The sequence below is a fragment of the Camellia sinensis genome, chromosome 10 (assembly GCF_055761805.1).
Source record: "Camellia sinensis isolate YWXY chromosome 10, ASM5576180v1, whole genome shotgun sequence".
NCBI lineage: Eukaryota > Viridiplantae > Streptophyta > Magnoliopsida > Ericales > Theaceae > Camellia > Camellia sinensis.
Window position 1 is genome coordinate 52,496,058 of NC_138970.1, and position 12,773 is coordinate 52,508,830.

The 12,773-nt window shown below is 40.2% G+C and overlaps 1 pseudogene; it reads right to left on the minus strand.

The window, feature by feature from the left end:
• LOC114289525 (putative receptor protein kinase ZmPK1) overlaps window positions 1-12,773 on the minus strand; it is a 46,287-nt pseudogene that overhangs the window by 22,919 nt on the left and 10,595 nt on the right.

The following is a 12,773-nucleotide window of genomic DNA, read 5'->3' on the forward strand; positions in this document are numbered from 1 at the left end:
GCTACGACTAGCTCTTCCAAGTGTTGCCTCAAAGGCAAACAATCCTCTGTCCGATGGCCTCGCTCCCGGTGAAACATTCAACGGTACCGCGGATTGAAGCCCTTCTGCCCGTCGCCTAACTTAGCAGAAAACCGGACATACTCCTCGTCACGGTTTTCACTAAGTATGCGATAGATTGGAATCTTAAAGACCGTGGTGATGCCTGTCCTTGCTTTCAACCTTCTGTTAGCATCGGCTACGTCATCTCGTGGGTAGTCATCCCGGTCATTCCGACGTCCCCTACCGCGGTTCTTGCGATTAGTGCCGCGGTCCGATTCCTCAGCATGGTTGCTGGATCGGCCGGACTCCTGCCCGACCACGTGCACTTTGCCAGCTGATCGCTTGTCAGTTGCAACCGGAGTTGCCTTCACGGTAGATGCTGATGCATCATCCTCCACTCGGATGTGCTCATTGATGCGCTGCATTAGCTAGCCCATGGATGTCGGCTGGTGTATGGTAAACTAGTCCCGCAGTCTATGTCCGACCGGGAGACCTCGCTTGTATTGTGTGATTGCAAGGTTGGTCGGGCAATCCAAAATCTCGTTGAAGGTCTCCCAATATCTGGAGTTGTATGCCTTCAATGTGTCGCTCGATTCCATCTTGACACTCAAGAGGTGATCAACTTCCTTTGGTATTTTGGTGTTCGTTTTGAAGCGCGTCACAAAGGCTTCGGCCAACTGCTGCCACCTTTCAATGCTCCCCTCCGGCAGCCTCTCGAACCATTTCAAACCCAGCTCGCCCAAACTCGACGAGAAGATCAAGCACATAAGAGCGTCATTCCGCCTATGTCCGGCCATGACCTGTCGAAAATGACTTATATGCATATACGGGTTGGTTTTTCCGTCATAAGCGTGAACTTTGGCTGGTGGAAGCCCGCCGGAAGCGATGCGGTCTCAATATCCACGGAGAATGGAGTGGCACTCAGCCTTGCCAAGTCTGTATCTACAAGGAGAGGCGCGGCTGGGTGGGGTAGAGGCATTCCGACCTCCTCGCTGGCGTGAACCCCATAGGATAGCCGCTGGAACGCCGGCACCCTTTGAGCCTCCCGCCGGCGAGCCCGTTCCTTCAAAACTGCCGCAAATCCTCTGAATGAGCAGAATAAGAATACCTCGATGTCGTCGCCGGACGTGAGGATCAGTAGGTACTATCTTGCGCGCAGGATTTCTCTTCGTGCGCGTCGGAATCTCCAACCTTGTAACTTCTGGTGATTGAGATGGACGGTGTACACCGCTGGCTCTGTCTGCTTGAACGGCGTGGTTGGGTGCGCTCACTGTGGTCGCCCACTCCAGCTACACCCTTCCCTTTAACATGACGCTTCAGCTCCTCCATCTCCGCCGCCATTCGCCGGATGACGGCGTCCTGGTCCCTTAACTTGTGTTCCAGACGTCGGGCATGTGATTCTCTCCGCCGCCGATGACCGTCTGGGCTCCGTGAATGACCATAACTTCTTCCGCGCTTATCCCGCGCATCTCTTGAATGTCCTCTTGGAGAAGTCTCCAGGTCTGCCATCGGAGGAACGATGGTGGGATGCCCTTCTCTCCGTCTGCCCAACTCCGGGGTAACTCCGTCGATGGCAGACAACAGAATCTCGTCGTTGTTCGCCATGGATGGCGATCAGATGAGCCTGGAAGACAAGGTTTTGTCTTTCAAAGTTCCCACAGACGGCACCAATTGTGCGGGGAGCAAATATTCAGGCAAGCCCGCACTCCTTTCTTCCAAGCTCTGTTTCTGTCCGATCACCTGCGTGCACAACAGTAGTGAGCTACCCGGCGATGTATGGCCGAAAAACCCCTCCGACGATCAAGTCAGACACACACACAGGGATAAAGAGAGAGAGAGAGAGAGGACTGAGTTAAGTGTAAGTATTTTTCTTACAAAATGTTCGTGTCTCCAGCATGGGGGGCGCAAACTTGCTAATATACCTTCTGCGCCCCAAATCTACTCCCAGTGATCTCTCGACACGTGGTTCTGCTATCCCATCTGTTAGCACAGATCTTGTTGAACATCACCTAACCCGATTGCCAGCCCACTCTACTGGGAGCTCGGCAGCCGGGCTGAATCTTCTCGGCTGTTAAAGGCCATGCTGCATTTCATGCCCAATTTCTCCAAGAACAAAGATCCTTTCCAGCCATGCTCGGCAGCATTCCGGCGAAGTCGACCTTGAGATTGGTCATACCAGTCAACCCAAGGCCTTACAGTCGGGATTCTGGCGCAAGTTTCTCGGCCGGGCTAACGGTGCATGCCTTTGACTGAGCAACGCAAGTTGCACGGTTATCACCTGCGCAGTTCCAAGTAGCTCGGTCCATCTCTGAGCAGCCCCAACTCCGGGCAAATCCAAAGTTATCGTGGCCCAACGTACCATTGGGCCTCCAATTTGCTCAGCCTCTAACCCAGCCCATATCCGGCTCATAATTCTCCCTCTCAGTAATGAAGCTCAATATGTTTTGTATGAGGTGGGCCACTAGGTGGCAAAGTGGTAATTATGCCAACTATTGCAATTTATCCTTATTTAATCTAATTAAATCATACCAAATCACATTTCAAATAAATATGCCATAAAATCACATAAATTATGATTAACACATATCACTAATCAATTTCAGATTCAGCTGCCAATAAGGCCTTTGATTTGCAGTTTAAAGCATAAATCATGAACAGATAATCTAACAGACAAACAGATAGAAATGCGTTTAAACTAGCACATTCAATCAGTCAGTTCAGTATTCCAATCAATTCAATGACTATTCATGATCAGTCTCAGTTTAGCAGAAATCAGTAGGGTTATCAGTAATTAGTAGTGAGGGTTATTACATTTCCCCAATACATCTGAGATAGGAAGGTATCCGAATTTGAGCAACTAAAACAAGGCAAAATGACTGTGGCTGAATATGAAACAAAATTTACTAAGTTAGCCCGTTATGCACCTCACATGATAGACACTGACTACAAAAAGGCTAAGAAATTTGAAGGTGGGCTTGACTTAGATGTGTTTGATCGAATTGGCGTCTTAAAATTGCCAAAATACGTGGATGTTCTTGATAGAGCCTTAATGTCCGAGGCAAACATAGCAGCCTTGAAAATATCAAAACCAACATCATCAACTGAATCAAAAAGAATGAAACAGAAGAAATAGAAAGTCAAAATGACTAGTAATTCGATAACTTCTGCGAATGAAAAATCTAGGGCGAAAACTGTGAACAAAGAAAGTCAAGGGAGCAACGTGATCAACAATATACCTATCTATAGAGAATGTGGGAAACAACATTGGGGCATTTGTCGCCGCCTGTCAGGAGCCTGTTTTAGATGTGGACAGAAAGGACACGTAGCTAAATCTTGCTCATGAGCTCATCCGAACAACACCTAGAAGCAAGGAAAGGTTTACATCCTAGTTCCAGAAAATGCTCGAAATACTGAAACAACTGACATAGGTAGGGTTGGGCATAGGGTTATCCGAACCGCCCAAACCGCCCTACCCGATCTGAACCGCGCACGTATGGGCGGTTTTGCAAACACATTAGGGTAGGGTGCGATTTAGATTTTATGTAATTTTCGGGTTGCGGGCGGGTTGCGGGTTTAACCCGCAACTTCCCAACCCGCCCGTATAAAAAAAAAAAAGAAAACCCTAATCAATATTATCTATCTCTCACTCTATCTATCTCATTATGTGTCTCTCATTCTCACGCTCACTCTCACTCTCGCAATTTTCATCTCCACTGCCTACACCCACTGATCGACTCTCTCTGTCTTCGCAAGATGGACTAATCGACCGATCAACCGATCGACCTCATCGCACACCTCACAGGTAAGCTCCTCTCTGAATCTCAGTCTCTGTCTATGTCTCTCTCTCCTCGATCTTTGTGTCTCTGATCTGTCTCCCTCCCTTACTCTCTCATCTCACAGGCTCTCACTCTTTGGCTTTGCATCTACTACACCAATCGACTCTCTCTCATCACAAAATCGACCGATCGATTGACTCTGTCATCGCACCGATCACAAGTAAGCCTCTCTCTCTCTGTCTTTCTCTCTCTCACTCTTTCCGATCTTTGATCTGTCTATGTTTGGAGAATCAGTTGATAGATTTGTTTTGGATCTGTTCATTAATGTGGTATTGGATTGATGGAGGACATTTTTTTTTTGGAATCTGTTTTGAATCTGCAACAGATTTGTATATTTTGTTTATGTTATTTGTTGATGGAGGACATTAAATCTGTTTTTGGAATTAATCTGTTTTAAATCTGTTTAATTTGTGGAATCTATTTAATTTGTATTGAATCTGTTTTAAATCTATTTGTGGAATCTATTTAATTTGTTTTAAATCTGTATTGAATCTGTATTAAATCTGTTTTAAATCTATTATTTAATTTTTGGAATTAAATCTATCTGTGTTTGTATAATCTGTTTTTTGGAATTAAATTTGTGAAATTGAATCTGTTAACTTGATTCAATCTGTTAACTTGAATCTGTGAAATTTGATATGAATTTGTTTGTTTGATCTGAAATTTGATATGAAATTTGATCTGAATTTGAATCTGTTAACTTGTTTGATCTGAATTTGTTATTAAAATTAAATTAAATCTAAATCTATTATTAAAATTAAATTTGAATCTGTTAGTAAAATTTAATCTGAAATTGAATCTGTTAATCTGAATCTGTAAATCTTAATCTGTTGAATTAAATCTGTTATTAAATCTGTATGTTATTTAAATTTGTTATTTAATTTTTGGAATTAAATCTGTTATTAAAATTAAAATTGAATCTGTGTCTGTAAAATTGATTCTATGACTCTATTTTTGTAATTCAGTTTAAATGGAGGATAGTATTCAATCTCCCGCAATCAATCTTGTACCTCTGGAATCCTCTAATTCTCAAATGAATCCTCTCTTAGTCGAACCCGAACCTGAACTTGAACCTAAGCCTCCTAGACCCCCAAAGAGAAAGAGTGAGAGTGGAGGGGGGAGAGCACCATCCACAGTTTGGGATCATTTTGACAAGGTTATAGGGACCGATGGGAAGCGTAGAGCCGTATGTAAATATTGTAAGAAAGAGTATATGGCTGACTCTAAACTTCATGGGACTAGTAATTTGAGGAGTCATACACCCAATTGCAAAGAATATCCAAATAGGGATACAGATGGTCAACAAACATTAAATCTTAAACTGAAACAAAATGAAGAGGTTGTTGAGGTTGTAGCAACAATTTTTAATTTTGATACTTGTAAAAGGGCTCTTGCGGAGATGGTGGCCATTAATGAGTTGCCATTTAGATTTATGGAGGGTGTTGGGTTTAGAAGATTTTGTAATGTTATGTAAATTTTATTAATCTTCTCTTGTTGACTTCTAATTAGGTACTTTGGAGTCAAGCTCATCTTCAACTTCAACCTATAATGTTGATGCTATAATTGATGTCTAATAGCTATTTGGTCATTGGCAATTTTTTCATATACTAAACACATTTTCTTACTATATTGAAATGCAATATATAGACTTTTGTTTATCTTTTCATTTCTTACTATAATTGAAGATTAAAGTTTATATTTTTTCAATTTGTTTTTGTGTAGGGCTCATCAACCAAATGCATGGAATTGGAATTTGTGAAAGTTGAATTGGATGTGATTCATGAAGATGAAGTTCGATATCTTAGATGAAGTTGAAGTTGAATTGGATGTGTTTTAATTTTATTTCATGGGTTTGTATTGAATGAAGTTTGACAGCAATTTTTTTTTTATTATTTGCGTTTTGGTTTTGGATGAATGTAAGTTAATGATTTTTTATTTTTTATTTTTGCATTTTGGATGAATGTAAGTTAATGAAGAATTATTTCTTTTTTGGGGGGGGGGGGATTAGGAATGATGAATGTAGGATTTTTTTATTTGGGTTATGAATGATGAATGTAGGATGAATGTAAGTTAATGATAAATGTACATTTTGAATAATTTGTTTAGGTTACGAATTGAATTTGTTGTGTTTTTTATTTTATAAGTTTTAATTTATTAATTATTAATGTTGGAGTATTTTAAAAAATATGAGGAAAAAGGTCCAAAATAAAGATTGACAAAATGGGGGGAAAAAAAAGGTTTAAAAATAAATTTTTGGAAAAAAGTTCAATCCGCAAACAGCCCGCACATCCGCAAACCCTATCCGCACAAACCGCATTGCAGGCGGTTGCGGGTTGACTTTTCCCCAAACCGTATAAATGCGGGCGGGTCCAAATCGAACCGTAAACCGTCTCAAACCGAACCGCGGACACCCCTAGACGCAGGTATTACCTTAGCTATGTGCAATTGTCTATATGGGAATTTGTGTGGGAATCGTTCGTTTCTTAACTTAATATAGATTGTGGGAATGTTGACTGAACCAATTGAATTATTAGAATTATGAACCCTAGTTATTGACTGTCTCGAAGACTTACTAACTTTATATGAGATGCTCGAAACCCTATAATGAATCACCTGAGTTTTGGAAATTATTGGGACTTATGAACAATGAGAAATTGCCGGGTTAAATCTTCGTACCGTATTGCAAAACTTTAATATGAATTGTTAGGTGCGACCTTTTGAATTATGCTAGAACTATTGGGCATGGGAACACATTATGATTGACTTTAACTTGGGAAAATCTGTATGACCATGACTTGAACTGAACCGTTATATATGGATTGACATCATCGAATGATTAGACCCGTGATCACGAATTGTATGTTTGAATCAGTCACGTAGGGAATTTCTGAAATTGAGAACTTATGTCAGTTTGAAAGAATGAACTTCTGCTTGTGAATCTGTGAACGAATGCCTAAATAATAACTGATTTTAGACTCGTACCTGCATGCATGTTTTCATGCTTATAATACTATTAGAATTGATGGGGTTGAACTGTGGTTAATGAATACTTGGAGACCTACTGTTTGATGTGAACTATATGTGCGACACTGTGGACCTTTGCTAACAATTACCTATGCTATGGAAATATTTGGACTTATGTATATGCATACCTATGCTTGTGGATATTATTAGACTCTGGATATGTACATATATGACTATACCTTTGCTCAAAATGATTGATGTGATTATTTGTTGATAACTTGACCATTGGGATTATGACTCTGGGAAATTGTTATATTGACTGTGACGCTTACTTCTTGATATGAACAATTATATACCTGTGCACCCACATGTGAACTTACTTGGAGAATGTAACATTATATATGACCTAAACTCTTCGGTATGAACTATTGTGATACATAACCCTGATGTGATTTGAGAACCGAGGAATTTAGAACAACTGTAGAACTACTGACTATGCACCTAAGCGAATGGAGTATGAACTATAGAGCAAATGTGCTTCGTTTGGAAATAATAAGGCTAGAACCTATACCCGATCTAATATGATAGAACTGTGGTTTGATGAGACCTTTGTTTGACTGATGGAACTTCTGTTTGATGACTCACGCTTTGAAATTTTACTTGATGTGACCGGGTAGAACTTTCATTGATTTGATCTGAGAAGACCCTTATTGAAAGCCGTTATCTGATTTGATTACCTTATAGGGGATTGTGAATTGTTTACGACTGAATAACAGAGCCGTGTTGCTAAGGGAACTAATCGATGAGAACTTGAATCAATCTCGAACACTTAGGAAGAATGTGAGCCGTCAACAGCGGACTATGTGATTATAAATGACTTTTACCATGCGCCTATAACCGATTAGAAACACGTGAACAGGATTGTGGAATTTGGTAACTTATGCTTGGAGATTATGGGAATACTATATATATGACATGTGATCAATTGCCCGATATTACCGTTACTACCTCGAATTTGTTTGACGAAGAGAATGATTGCTTCTGTGTTACTGTACTTCAAAACTAATGGAATCTATTGATAACAGACTAGTTTGATGGAAGCTTTGATTACCTGGAAGTATATATAATCAGTATGTTCTGTGAATTACTGCTTCTATATTGACACGTAGTACGATTGAATCTGTGGGAACCGAGGTTGATAAACGGTATACGAATGACTACATCTGAATTTTGGTTACTGCCGTGGGACCGATATATGAATTACCTAGTATACTTGACAACTTCCGAATGACTTCGATTGTCAATGGTAAATTACCGAATTGAAAACCAAATTGAACAAGACCGGATGAATGACCCGGAAGTGAATAAATCAAATCTCTGTAACTTAACGGGGGAAATTACTTATGAAAATGAGACCAGTGCAAATCTATAACCCCGATAAGTACTCGATATAAGTAATGTGAGTAATAATACAATATAGTTGTGTTCAACGGTAATCGTTTCCTGTATGTCTAATGCGGATTTGTTTTCTGAAATATTATGTGTTGTGCAATGTCTAATCTTTGATATGTATTCGTGTGACTCTTGGTATTATGTGATATCTGTTAGCTGTTACCCGGTATCGGAGGTTCCTTTATGGAACTTATTTCTGTCTGCACTCTATTACCCGTACCGGAGGCCCTGTCACGAGGGCTCAGCTTCTGTTTTGTTCTGTTACCCGGTTTCGAAGGTTCCTTTATGGAACTGGTTAGTTATAACCATCACGTGTTTGTATCTGTTCTGTATCTGCTATATCTGTATCTGTTCTGTATCTGCTACATCTGCATCTGTTCTGCATCTGCTCTGTTATGCTGATCAATGCATCACGTATGTTTAAGCCAGAATTGTGACATTTGTGTATGATCTGGGCAAGAATATGGAAATGAACATGTGTCTGAATCTGTTCTGGACTAAAACCTGAGTGTGTATAAGACTCTATTTCGATAGGAACCCTAATCTCTGTACATGGTTACGTTCTGTTTTGTAAAGAGTTGAAATTATATTTCTGCTGAACATTGTTTCCTTTAAGATAACTTGAGTTTGAAGGACCAAACTTCTTAAGGTGAGGAGACTGTAATAACCCCGATCCGTAATTAGCCACTAATCCATAATTAATGATGCTAATGAGAGGATTAAAATAAATTATGTGTTTATTCTGTATTTTGCATGATATTTAGCTTTCTATCTGTTGCCTGTAGAAATACCTGTTTGGATTTTCCGCTTTAATATGTAAATTAAAAGTTTTATCGGCATTCGAAACCGAAATTGATTACATCAATATGTTATTTGGAATTTTTAGAACCTTTTGGAAAATTTTATTAAAAATTGATTTAAAACGATTAATTAGGTCGTGTTTGGTTAGCCTAATGTCCCAATTAATGCATTATATCATCATAACTATATATGCATCACATTTAGCTCTTTTGAGCTCATTTCCCTTCATTTCCCTTGAGTGGAAAAAATCTGAGATTTCATCTTGAGAGAGAGAATGCAATTCTAGAGAGATGGAAGGAGAGATTAAAAGAAGAAGTTGAAGATTTTACTAGAGTTCATCAATTTTGTGCAAGAGCTAGACTAATTCAAGACTATAGGTATGAATTCAACTCCTAAATTTATGAATCTAAGTTATTAACATGTAGATTGTGAGTTTAGATGTGTATATTGAGCCTAGGATGAAGATTTGAGTTACCATTCATACATGCATGCATGAATACATGGAGTTTTGACATGTTAAGTTTGATTTTGGGCATCTATGTTATTATCATGGGTTATTTGGCACATGCATGTGTAACTCATCATATTTTAAAGCTTAAACCCATGTTTTGAAAAGGATTTTCCTCATGCATGGAGCCTTTGAGCTCAATTTACTAGTTTCATGAAATTTGAAGAAAAGATTTTACATGCATGTTTGTTTCTTGAATTTCAAGTTGAAATTGTGAGTTTTTAACAAACCCTTGGGCCATGATCTTATGAAATAATCCTAAATTCTTCATGTTTTACAAGTTTACTATGTTATCTCAAGTTTTGGGGCCCAAGAGATGTGTTTTGGATGGTTGAATTCGAGTTTTGAGCTTGGTGATCAAATCTGGAAATTCCAGAATTTGCATCCACGCTCGAGCGTGGGAGTTTACGCTCGAGCGACCACTCTGAGTGCGTGCACTCCGCTCGAACGACCAAAATTCCGCTCGAGCATGAATTGCAAGCTCCCAGAAGTTTCATGTCGTTTACAGATCGCTCGAGCGAAGGAATGTGCGCTCGAGCGACCATCCTCATTTTGCATGTCCGCTCGAGCGAGGAAGTCTACGCTCGAGCGGGGACCTTATTTTCAGAAATTTTGCCTAAGTGTTCCAACTCATGTTTTGGCATCCACATTGCATCTTATGCATTCCTAAGCCTTAATTAAGCTTTGATAATGAGGTTATGGATTAGAAGCACACTAAGAAAAGATTGTACCAAGTTCCGAGACTGCAAGTGTGTGTGTGTTTTAATCAATGTGCTAAGTATGAACAAGAACCAACGTAATGAAAGTTAAACTGTGTTGGCAAATTGAACGGGTAATAATGAGATATGTTGTGTTATGTACTTTTGTGATTGTAGGTCAACGTCTGAAGATTGATTAACCGTTTGCGAGAACCACTGTGAGTAACGTTATCGTAAAGATACGTTTACATGAAATTATGTTCCAAATGACATGTGATAAGCTATGGTTTCTGTTATGATATCTATTTTACGTGAACGAACATCCCAAGTTTGAAATCTATTATGGCATCCATAGATAGTCCCAAGTCATGGGGGACGGCATGAAAATGCGGGTCCATGACATACAAGTTTACGAGATCTCGTTAGCCACTTCATTGTGGTGATATGTGTTTAATCGGTATCCGGAACCGGTTACTCTAGTCGGAAGACGTTCTGTGATGTGTTTTATGGGATGTACCATTATTATGTTCTGATATGAGAATGATTATGCTATGATTCGTTTTCTGTTTATGATATGTTCGGATTTCGTTCACTAACCCCTTTACCTTAATGTTATTCACTGGGCTTTATCTCACTGTTTGTATATATATATGTATAGGTGAGCATTCCGGAGTTCAAGTCTGGAGACTTTTTGTCTGGATCTGTGTTCGATTGTCAGCCAGCCATTGTGCCTCACGTGGAGGTTCCCGAAGTGTCCTGTGTTCAAGTTTTGTTGGTCCTGTATATCTATGTGACTTGATGTAATTCTGTTGGTTGTACTTTAGTACTTTAATGTGTGTGGGTATAATGTATGATTGACTTTTGACTATGTATATAAAGTTTTAAATATTCTGTTTCATATAAGTCAGCACAGCTCATTGGACAACTATATTTATGTACTTGCTTCCGCTAGCCCTTTTATTATATGCTTATCTGTCCAGAGGCCTTCGGTAATCCATGGATTACTGGCCGATTACGATGCTAAACCTATAGGGGCGGGTTTGGGTCGTGACACGCGCACCCTAGAAAAACCCATGTCAAGGCTTTCTCTATAAAGCTTTGACATACCAAAATCTGTCACCTTGGGTTCGAGTTTATCATCTAGTAGCATGTTTTGAGGCTTTACATCACAATGGAGTACCCACTCGAGGCACTCCTTGTGTATGTAGGACAAGCCTTTCGCTGTCCCAAGAGCAATGGTGTATCTATGTTCCCAGTCTAAGGCAATACTTGATGAATCTGTGAACAAGAGTTTGTCCAACGACCATTTTCCATGTACTCATAAACCAATAACTTGTGCTCGCCTTCCACGCAGAAGTCCCACATTTTCACCAAATTTCGGTGATTGAGCTTCCCTATGATGCTCACCTCTGCCCAAAACTCGGCATCTCCTTGCAAAATGCCTTCCAATCTCTTCACCGCCACGACTCTCTGGTTATCCAAAATTGCCCGGTAGACAGTCCCAAAACCCCCCTTTCCTATCTCTTGTTTGAAGTTCAGAGTTGCCCTTTTTAGCTCGACGTAAGTGAACCGTTTGAAGCCCAATGCTAGCACAATGTAACCCATGTTCACAAGTTCCTCATGGACATGTTTTCGCAACACAAACCACCAACCTAAGCCGATGCAGACCATTTCAATGATTGCTGCCGAACCCATGAATGAAATTAGTAACTTCATGAACCCATTTCGCTTTGTGTCTTCTTCACCACCCCTAATGCCAGAACCGCCACCACTCAACACCATCACCTCTGCAGCCGAGCAATTCAAATCACTGGTCGTATTTAGTACTTTCCCTTTATGAGAGATCACTATATCTCTTGGAACTTTTACATGAGCCACCCTGGAAAGATCAAGCATTTGAAATCCATTCAAGAGAGTCCTTTTGGGAAAGCACTCTCCTTTTCCATCAAGCGAATACACGAAACCTTGGCATTTGCAATCAATCAGGCAGGCATTCCTGCAAGATTCGAAACTCAAGCCGAGGCCATAGGTGCTCAAATCATATCCATAGTAATCCATGTTTGGGATCATGACAAAGTCAAGCTGATTTGTCATTGTAAAATTACAAGTCAGATTGAACCGAGGCGAGCAGCCTTTGAACCAATCAGAAGGGTCAATTCTGTAAAAACCATAAGAGCAAGAACAAGTAGGCAAAGGGTTGTACCTACAAAAACCATATGGTCCACACAGTCCTTGAACCTTGCAAACATCAACACCACCGGGCTGCCACGTCACCTCCCAAAGCCCAGTCGCCCCATCCAAGCTATACAGCCTCAAAATCCTGTCATAATCTAGCGTTAACCGCCTTTTAGGCCCAACCCCAAAATTTGATGCATTAAACTTCAAATTATCACTCGATCTACACCTTCCTCTTTCATTAAAAAATGCCATCCTGGAGCTATTCACTACTAAAAAAAGTATTTTTTGCGACCGTTG